Source organism: Marmota marmota, unplaced genomic scaffold (assembly GCF_001458135.2).
Source record: "Marmota marmota marmota unplaced genomic scaffold, marMar, whole genome shotgun sequence".
Classification (NCBI taxonomy): Eukaryota; Metazoa; Chordata; class Mammalia; order Rodentia; family Sciuridae; genus Marmota; species Marmota marmota.
In genome coordinates, this window is record NW_026000164.1 from 2,424,071 (window position 1) to 2,434,891 (window position 10,821).

General features: G+C 47.2%; 1 protein-coding gene across 2 annotated transcripts in view; it reads left to right on the forward strand.

The window, feature by feature from the left end:
* Prkag2 (protein kinase AMP-activated non-catalytic subunit gamma 2) overlaps positions 1–10,821 on the forward strand; it is a 261,597-nt gene that overhangs the window by 206,916 nt on the left and 43,860 nt on the right. The window contains exon 1 of one of the 2 annotated variants that reach the window (XM_048786685.1): positions 6,540–6,546. The exons of the other annotated variant lie outside the window; for it this stretch is intronic. The gene's annotated coding sequence lies outside the window, so the exon portion shown is untranslated. Of the gene's footprint in view, positions 1–6,539; positions 6,547–10,821 lie in introns of those variants that run through there. 2 annotated transcript variants of the gene reach the window in all.

Below are 10,821 nucleotides of genomic sequence, written 5' to 3' on the forward strand. Positions count from 1 at the left end.
AGTGCCCGCAGGCGCCCTCCTCCCCGCAGGGCGTGTCCGGCTTCTGCTCGACGGGAAAGTTGAATGGGAGGACCCGGGCGCCGCGGGCTCGAGCTCGGGCGACCCTCGCTCTCCCTGTCATTCTGTCGCCGCTCCCCTCACCCGGCTTTTCTTCTTCCTGCCCTATTTTCTTCTTGTCTCTTCTTACAGGTAAATAACCTGGATCTTATTTTGAGACTGTTCACGTTTGACGGGATGAACTTGTTCGTTGGCAAAATTAATATTTAAAATGGGATCCAATGAGCCCAAAGTTGAAAAGGAACTTTACATAAGATGCTTGTCAATTCGAAGATTTTTAAAGGCCTTCACGCTACCTCGTGTATTTCTGTTATTTATTTAGTGACTTCTCTTTTTTCCAGGAGCATTGGTAGCATAAAGCCCCGGAAACAAAGAATGTGCCATGTGGATGCTGTCCCTTGTGCCAACTTTACTTTAATACCCCTGTTCATTTAGTCAGGCAATTACTTAAATAAGCATGCACGGCCAACTCGGGAGTACTAACCCGGCAGCATTAGGCCGGTGCCTGTTGTGGATTCACTGCAGCATCTCACAAACATGTTGGCCAGAAGATAATGCGTCCATAGTAATTTTCATTGAAAGTCCTCCTCCATGTTTATTAACAAATAATATGTCTCGGAATTTTACTGGACTTAATTTGTATTTCATTCTACTGAAAGATAAGCTAGTGTCAGTGCGATTGCATCTCACTTTTCTTCCCTGTTATTGTATTGCAGGGCACATTTTGGCCAGTGTCCACAGGGTGATATGGTGTGCTCTTCCATTAAGACTGTCAAAATCTTAGAGATTTTCTTTGTCTCTGATATTAGTAACAATGAGAGTCTATTGCATTTAAAATGTTTGCAGATTAACATGGAGGCAGGAGGATCCTGGAGAGCAGTCTCTGTTAGAGAGGAATCTTAATATGTTTAAGAACCCAGGCCCTACTTAGAGTCTCACCTCCCCCTCTTATTTGACTACGTGACCTTGGACAAGTTACCTAACATCTCTATGCCTTAGTTTCCTCATTTATAAAATGGGGCTCTTGTCAGGGTGTTTTGAGGACTAAATGAGACCATCTGTATCATGGTATTTAGTAACAGTGTAAACTCATAGTAAGCACTTTGTAGATATTATTTACTATTATTGATTAAGCGACATTAACCACTGTACTAACATCCTAAGACTTTTTAAGGCTTTTATTAATGAATCTTCTCAAGACGGATTTGGTGTGTGTGGGGGGGGAGATCTCAAATTCCTTGAGATTTATTCATTGAATTATGTTTCCTGTCTCAAAGCAGATATACAGTCTTCTTTGCATTGTTTCTGCTAGTATAATTAATGTAAAGTATTAAATCTAAGCATCTAAGAAGGGGAATGTCCCTTTTTCACCCATCTATTTTTATCTAAATTGTCGTCATTACTTTAAAGCATGCTGAATCCCACAAATAACTCTGTCAAACTTTTCTAGATTTTTAAGGAGGCAGAATATTAAACAATTACTTGGAAGCTGTCGGCCGAGCTGGAGGAGAGAATGGTGTTGGCGTGGTACTTCAGAACGCTGCTTTGTTTCTTTGAAACTTCAAATTTGCTTATTCATCCATATTTCAAAAAACTGAATATCAAGCACAGTCACACATTTGAGGGAAAGAGAAGTTCTAACAGTAAGACATTACCTCTTTTTTGTTGTTGAATAGTGCTGGGGATGGAACCCAGGGCCTCGTGTATACTAGGCATTTGCTCTACCACTGAGCTGTATCCGCAGCTTAAGACAAAGGATGTGTTAGCAGCCTGCACAGTAGGTAGCTGTTGAATAGCTCCTTGGTTCATCTGTGCACTTCCTTGTTATCTGGTTAATATCTTAATTTATGCATTGACTTCTGTAGGCATGACTTTGACTCCGATACATTTGTTATACATGGAAGCACATGACTACTAATAGTCTTGTTACCAAGTATTTTTCCACTTCCTAAAATGTTATAACTCATATTCTAGTTATTAGAAGCACTTTTGGAGGCACTAGTGAAGTTGGAAAGAAAGAAAAGGCTGGAGCATAGTGGGGCTGCCCACATAGTTTAAGCTATCTTTTGCCTGGGTTCTGACATGAGCCACCCCCATCCCCTGTCAGCTCTCTGACCATCACACTATTATGAGAAGGAGGGACATTTGTAGAGTATGGTTTTGATGCTCTCTCTTCTATTCAGTAAATCTTCACCACTTTGCATCTGTACATGGGTCAAGCACGGACTTTCTCAGTTTCTTTTCTATGAAGAATTGTCAAGAGATTTTCTTTTTAAAAGAATAAATCCCAGTTCTCCAGGTCTGGATGGGACCCGAGACTCTGCATTTCTGCCAAGTCCCAGATGATACCGCTGGGACTGGTTACAGATTTCTCTTTGAGGGCCAAGGCTCTAGGTCCAGTTTTCTGTGGTTCCAAAAAGGGCCTGAGAGTGAATATTTGAGCCTTGTGGGTGATGTGGTCTCCATCTCTGTCATAACTTCTTAGCTTGCCCTTGCAGCTAGAAGGCAGAAAGCAGGCCAAGGCTGAACACAGTGCGCAGGGCTGTGTTCCAAGTAGAACTTTATTTACCACAGAGGGCCAGATTTGGCCCTCAGGCATAGTGTGCCAGAGCCCTGCTCCATGTGCCCCTCGCTGTCTGGACCATAGGGTGTCACCCTTTCTTCATGTCAATCTTACCAGGGCTTCAAGGCTCAACCAAGATCATACCTTCTCTCGGAGGCCCCCCCCCTTCCCAAATACCATCTACCCCTCCCTCTCGTCTGCCCTCCCAGTGCCTGCTGTTTGGGCTGGCATGCAGCAGGTGCTCAGCAGTATTTCTGGGGTCCCCTGATGGCCTTGTGGGACGTTGGAAGGATTAGATAATTTTGTATCTGAAAGGTGATGAAGACAATGTCTTGTCCATGGCAGTCGCATTATGGGTCTGCTTTTTTGAGTTTTTTAATTTATGATACCAGTCACATCTTGTCTGTGCTTCTCAATATTAACTGTAGTAAACTTATGTACTGGCCAGGACCAAACACAAAGCACTTTGCGAGCACTGGTCACAGCCCACGTGGGCTTTGGAAGTGGAGCATCATCCAGACATTTGATTCCTGATTCATAAGCCTACTCCAGCTCTCTTCTCAAATTCCACAGCCTTCTCTGGACTCTTGTGTCTGCTCCTGGCTTCCCTCCTGACATTTGGCTGTCGGAGGAGCTGTGGTCCTTTCAGGTGTATGGTAGCTGGCTGCCCTGGTTTTAATAGCTCCATAGCCAAGGGTTTCTTGCCCACTGGCCTTCACCTCCCTCATCATCTGCCACTGACTTCCCCCCATCCTCTCATTCTATCCTCACCATTCGTATCCTGCAGAGCATTGTACAAAGTAGAATCTTCTCAGGCCTCATCTCCACACTCACTTGCTACATAGCAAGGTTGGCCAACTTGTCCACAATGTTCACAAATAGGAAGAATAGGAGCCACTTTGTGCAGAAGGCAAAGTAGTATTTTCCAGTCAGGAATCTTGGAGTTTAGGCCCAGCTGTGTAGTAAAGTGATCCTGTTTCCTTGGACAACCCATAAAGTCTCTTGAGGATTTGTTTTATTATTATTGTTATCATGGGTTTTCTCCTCAAAACAAGGGGCTGGCACTTTGTAATCTCTTTCTTCTAACTTGAAAATAGGTCCCTAGAACAAACAGCAGCCATCTATATAAAGGAACAAACAACAACAACCAAAAAATGGTTCATTCCTAACTCATTCATCCCCACCTGGGAGGATGATAGCCTGGAGTAAGCAAAGGGTATTTCTTAGTGGGAACAAGACACCTTAGACACATCAGGGGTCTCCAGTGCTGGAGCAGACACAGTGTGGGTGTGGAATTAAAATTTCATGGAGTAGGACAGGTGAAGGGGAAATGTATGAAGCGCTCAGGGAGCATAATGAAGAAAAGATTGAGAAACGGCTTTGCCTTGTTCCAGGGAGAAGAGCTGCTTTTCTGGGGGAGGCATAGGGGCAGGATACAGAATGATCCCTGTCACAGCTTTCCAGAGTGCTCCTCACTGAGGCCCAACTGAGTCAACCTGCAAGTTCACCAACTCTGGTGTGGGGGGTACTGACCCCTGGTGGTAAGGATATCAAAGTGACAGGTAGCATTGGAAGGCTACCCTTCCATTCCCCTCTGAGTTTGTAGGCTGGTCTCCATCAAGACATAGGTTGACTCTTGACTTTTAGTAATTATAATTTTATGAAAAAATCTATAGTTAATTTTTTTTCCTGTCTAGCTGGCCCGTATGTAACATGTTGACTTATTTCATAGAATTTTAGGTACACATTTTAGCATCTCCAGAGTTGGGACCTGCTTAACATTCAGTGGTGTGTTGGCCCCAGTGAGACTCTGCTGTGGTTTGGATGTAGTTTGTCTCCCAAAGGTGTATGGGCTGGAAGCTTAGGTCCCCAGTGTGGCAGTACTGAGAGGCGGTGGATCTCTAGGAGGTGGGCTAGTGAAGGGTGATTAGGCCATGGGCCCACCCTGGGAAGGAATCATGCGGGTCTAATGGGTCTGGGTCAGTTCTCTCCAGAGCCAGTGGCTATAAAGCAGTGCGCCTGGCCCTTCCCCACTCTTATTTCTTTCTTGCCATAAGTCCCCACTCACACCAGCTACTTTGTGATTCCCTCTACCATTTTGTGACCCAGCCAGGAGACCCTTGCCAGACACAGAAGCCGTGCTGTTTGGATTCTCCAGCCACCAGTGTCAGGGATTCTCATAGCAGCACAGAGTGGACTAAGATAGACTGACAGGAGGAGGCTTTATTGCCTGAAAGGGGCCCTGACTGATTTAAACAGAAAGGAGGATGCACAGGAAGGCTTGAGGCTCTCTGAAAGTAGAGTTGTCACCAGGCTTCCTGGGTGCCTGGAACCGACTGGGAGGTCATCAGAAACCAGGGCAGTACCTCCAGTCATCTCTCTAGTGCTGCATGACCCTCCCCCTAAGCACTTTCCTGACTTCCTGATAGGCACATTGGAAATCTGCCTCTTGACCCTGTCACCACCCAGCTCTAACCACACCAGCCCACGGACCAGAATCCCAGGCCTGAGAGGTGATTGCTGCAATTTTTAGTTTTACCTGTGAACTTTAAGAGGGAAAGCTGGTGATTCCATGGAGCATTTGGAGTTTACTGGACAACTGGGGAAATTTTCATATCCCTTTTTTCTGATCGTAGTAGTGGCTGCCATACGCTGTGACCTTGTTCCAAGCCCTGTGCTTATGGCATCCCCAGGTCAACCCCAAGAGGTAAATATCTTTTATTATCCCCAACTTAGAGAGGAAGAAATTAAGAAGGTAAGAGGTGACATGTCTTACCCCAGGTGGCTGCTGGGAAGGTGGGCAGCCAGGTTTCAGCTGCTCAGCCTGAACCAGGGTGCATGACGCACAGAGCGATCCTTCAAGGTCCAGGAAGGGGCCGCAGGCACCCTCCAGGGCTGGGAGAACTCAGGGTGACTCCCAGGGACCCCAAAAGACACCCTCAGAGACCCTCTTCCGTGTTTCACTACCTATTGTTCTTCAGCTCGTTGCTGCTACTCCACCAACCCTTCAGCGTTCCTGCAGCTTCCCCTTCCCAAAATCCAGGGGGCATCTGTCAGCCCGCATCTTCCTCTGAGCTCTGGGTCAGCAGAGATGCCCTCAGCTCTCTCCTCCAGGCACAGCCTTAACTTCTGTGCCCGCGCTCCTCGTGCCTCCCTGCGTCTGGCTGTTATTTCCTCCGTGGCTCGTGCTTTTCCTTTCTCTTTCAGTAACACCATGTGGTGTCATTGACATTCACTCGGTTACCTTCCTTCTCGGACATTCGATTCTGGCCTCCCCGTGCCTCTGTCCTAGGCCTGCTTCCCTCTTGTTTCTGTCCTCACCCTGGACAGTTGTGTTCCCTCCCGTGGCTCTGACTGCCATGATGCTTGCTGCCTGTGTCTTCATTGGGTGGATTTTGCTTCCATGATGCCTTAAGTAACAGAGGATGCCCTTGCAGACGTGCGGCCAGACCTCTGTCTAGCTGTGCAGGGCCTCGCTGTCGACTGTTTCATCACCTCTCTGATCTAGTCCCCCTTCCCTCCCCTCCTCTTCTTTTTTTTCTTCCTTTCCTCCTTCTTTCACCAGCCTGATTCAGTGAGTGGTACCACCTGCACCCAGTTGTTTTGGGGTTTCGTTTTTCCAGTACTGGGGGTTGAATCCAGGGTCTCCTACAAGCTAGGCCTGTGCTCTGCCCCTGAGCTGCACCCAGCCCCATCCAGCTTCTGAACATGAATGTGTTGCTCTGGCTCTCCCCCACCCACATCCTCTAAGTACCTGCCTCCTTTGCTCTCAGCCTAGTGTCCTCATCTTTCTAGAACTCTCCAACCCTGCCTCCTTATTAGTTTCCCAAGCTGCATTTAGGTGTTCTTTTAAAAAACAGTATGAGACTTGTCACTTTCCTGTCTCCAGGCCTAGGGAGAGTCCAGATTTCAGGCTGGAGTTCAGGGTTCTAGCGTGCCCTGTTTGTTCCTTCTTGTGCTTCTTCTCTCCCTGCTCCCAGACTCCTCTCTTGCTTCCCTCCCACACTCCTGAAGTTTCTTAATGGCCTCCAACTGCCAATTGTCTGGTCCCTCTAGGCCTCTGGACTTTGCATGGGCTATTCCCTCTCCTGGATTGTTCTTCCCTCTCTTGGGTTATGTCACTTCTTCAAGGAAGCCCTGCCAGCCCCATGGTACTTCCCATGGTACTTCCCATGGTATCTCAGGATCCTCCTCACCAGCAATTGCAGCATGCTGTTAAGGAGAAAGCGGTTGGTTTGTATGTCTTTGCCCTTACATCACAAGCTCTGTGAGAATGGACGTGGGCTGCTCAGTGCGGCAGTCCTGAAGATGCCATGCTGATAGGACTTGGCTTTCTGTAGGTATCTACCACACCGGGCACCCTGTGTCCTGGGGCTTTAACTTCATGCCAGCACACAGGCTTTGCGTACTTGGGTGGGTCGTGTTGTTTCTTTTAAAGAAACAAGGCGCTGTGGAAGTCAGAGGGCTCTCCTGGCCACACAGATGGTGGCTGACCAAGGGCAGTGACAGAGTAGAGAAATGGGGGCAGTGAGCTCCCCAGGTGTCCCCAAGAGGTGCCAAGGCATCTCCACCAGCTGTGAAGTCAGAAAGTGCCACGGGCAGTAACAGGACACTCAGGCCGCTCATGCAGGGGAACATGTTCCAGACCTTTCTTCGGGCAGTGACCCTGTGATGATTCGAGGGAAAGTCTGACTGAGCCCTGATGTAAAAGGAGGGAGCTGACCTGGGGGACTTCCAGCCGTGTCGTGTTAGTTTAACCCGTTTAGCGAGCTGCTGCCTGTGGCCCCCTGTGGGTGCTTTCCACAGGCTGGCTCCAGGTGACTTCCCGGGGTTCCTGCATGTCGTGCCAGCAGATTCATTTCATTTCAGGTCACACTTGGCCATTTGTGAATATCAAAAGTAAGTTGCTAACAAGGAATTATTTGATGGGTCATATGCTAAGTTTTCTTTGAAATGGAAGGTTTGATGGCCCCCCTGTGTGCCCAAAAAGCACAGCACCCCTTCTTACTTGTCACTTGGGCCCCGTGTTTGTGCTTCCCCCACTTTGAGGCCTAACTTGCCCCCTCTTAAATGCGTATGGAACTGGTGCCATAGGAATTAGGAGTGCGGGTCGACCCAGGTTGGAGTCCCATTTCTTCTCCGCAATAGCTCCGGGACCTTAGGCAGTTATTTCAAGGTTTAGTCTCTTCATGTGTAACTTGGAAATAACAGTAATATGTGGCTTCTAGGACTCTGTGTGCACTCCATAATATGAACACAACATTCACCTAAGTGCCTGATACGTGGTCCATCCCCCACAAGCAGGAACTGTGGGTACAGCCTGAGGAAGGGCAGCAGAGGCATCCAGCAAACAAGGTGTCCTCCTGGATGGCTCTTCATCTCTGCTGTCACCCTCCCCCTTTCCCAGGTGGAACGGCATTTGTGATTGGTCTTTGGAGTCCCGCTCTCCTCAGGAAGGATGCGTTAGCCATGTTACTAATGTAAAGTCGGGAAATACAAGTTTGGTCTGGCCTCAAGTTTCCTGATTTACAACTCTTGAAATCCTTGGACTCTTCAAAGTAATGAGGGCCTTTTCAGTTGCTAATGATTGACTGCTGGCTGCCCCCCACCCATAACCCCCCTCGTGGCCCCAGGATAGGAGCTGGTCACTGGAAAGACCCAGGCAGGCCTGGAGGGTAGGACTTTTGACTGAATGCATGGAGGAGGTCTTGGGGGTGTGGAGAGGCCAAGGAAGCCCCATGGCCTTCTCACTCCTGTGCCTTCACCTGTGCCCTGTGTAATAAACCTCTTAAATGCTTCCCCAAGCCTCTTGAACAAATTCACATAACCCAAGGAGGGGTCATGGGAACCCCAATTTATAGCTGGTCAGAGGCCTGGACTGTGACAGGCCTGTGAAGGGGAGTAGCCTTGAGGATGGAGCCCTCCAGCTGTGGGATCGGATACTGCAGGGGAGAGGTGAACTGAATTAGAGGACCCCCAGTTGTGTCCGCGCAGATGGAAGAGCCACAAGGGCTTGGTGCAGGGCAACTCCCTCCTGTTTCGTCATGGTGTTCATGTTGACTGGGGCGAGAGCAGGGTAGTAGGCAGGCAGTTTGTTTTTCTCTCTCCAGGAGTAATTTGCTCAAGGTCACGAGGAAGGTGATTACAGTTCTGGTATAGGTTTGGGCTAGAGGTGCCGCTGCTCCTCTCCCACCCCGTCTCCCACCTGAACTGGGAATCCTTACTGGTCCCCACTGGCTGTGCACTGAGGAGAGACCCTGAGACCTACAAGCCCACAGAGGCTTCTGCTCTGGGTGCCCTATTGTAATGACCCTGCAGCTGGTTTCTCCGCATTTTGTTTCAAGATGGTAATTCTAGACAGTGTGCATGCCTCTTATAGGAACAGTGACACACCACCTTAGAGACAGCAGAGGACCCACGTCAGGAAAATTGCTGCTAACCCCCAGAGACGTGTGCACTTTCATGGGCGTGTTTGAGCTCTGGCCAACTGTCATGTTTGAGTTGGAGTTAGAGTAGCCTTTCGTCATAAAGTCAAACTGCAGCAGAACACTTGTGGGGACTTGGGCAGGGGACTTGGGCAGGGGACCTGCCTTGAATTCACCTGAATTGACCAAGTCCATCTGCCACCCTCAGATGGTGTGCCAAATACATTCTTCTCTCTTCTCCTAAAACCTACTGAAATGACAGAAATCAAACATAAAAGTAGGGCTGGGGCTGGGGCTCAGTGGCAGAGCACTTGTCTCACATGTGTGAGGCACTGAGTTCGATCCTTAGCACCACATAAAAATAAACAAAGGCATGCTGTTCATCTACAACTACAAAAAATTTTTTTAAAACAACAAAAAAAACCATAAAAGTAGTCTTGTCAGTAATAACAAAGCTTAGTTCCTGAAGAAGACAATAATATGATAAACCTTTGTCAAGTCTTTTCAAGAAAAAAATGAGTGAAAATCAAAGCATCAGAAATAAGAAGCTTCTTAACTATCAATGGAGATCTTTTAAAAAATATTACAAAGGGGCTGGGGTTGTGGCTCAGTGGTAGAGCGCTTGTCTAGCACATGTGAGGCACTGGGTTTGATCCTCAGCATCACATACAAATAAATACCAGAAAAATATTGTGTACATCTATAACTAAAAAAAATTACAAAAAAGAAAAACAATATAGAAAATAACTTTTAAAACTCAATCATTTCTTGAAATTTTACTGGTGTGAATTTTCCTATTTATTATTTCTTTCACAAATGACCATAGAAGAAATGAAAAAGTAATTAATTGACTCATGCCCTTTAAATAAGATAACTACATAGATGTAAATGGTATATCCATAAACTCTCTCTTTAAAAAAAAAAAATGACAAGGATTCATGCTTCCTCTTTCCCTGACAAAGAGACATTATACTCTTCTTATTTGCCGGTGAACTCCATGAAACCTTCAAAACTAACTAATCCCTTGATTGTTTAAATTATTTTAGAACCTGAAAGGACAGGCATTCTACGAGACTAGGTTGGTCCTAAGTCAAAATTAGAGGGAGACAACACACAAAGAAGAAAACAGGCCATGGATCCTACATTGGAGTGTGGGTAAAATTCCCAAGTGGCTTTAACAAATTGAGCCCAGCACTGCATGGAAGGCCTAACACGTGTGGCCAGGCAAAGCTTATTCTGCAGGCACAGAAGCCCTTCCCTACACTAAGACTGCACAGAGGGGTCATGACAGTGAGGAGAGTCATCCCAGAAGGTCCTGAGGGAGCAGTGGGGAGATTCCACATGCCCTCGTTTTTAAAGCTCCCCAATAGGCCAGGGAGAGAGGGAAGCATCTAAGCTGCTGATGGTGGCAGCTGGGTGGCCCTGTATCCTGGCTGCCAGGTACCTCCTGTTCTGCTCCACAACTGTAGGGGACTTGATACCTGGGAACCAACCTGGACCCTCACCATTGTTTCAGCCTAGTGATTGGGTTGTTATCCTAAACAGAGGACATGTTGACAGTGGTAAGTATTCTAGTTAGTTCCTAGACTCAAACACAAGCCATCTTAAAGCCATGATGGGAGCCTCATATAATTTCAAGGTCACAACTTTGTGACATTCCTCAGGCATTTATTGCAGTTCATTTTGAGCTGTGTAACTGAGCAAAATGTTTGCCTTGATCTTGACCATTGTTTCCTTCTTTCCTAGTAGTTATTTCCACCCCACCCCCCCCCCACT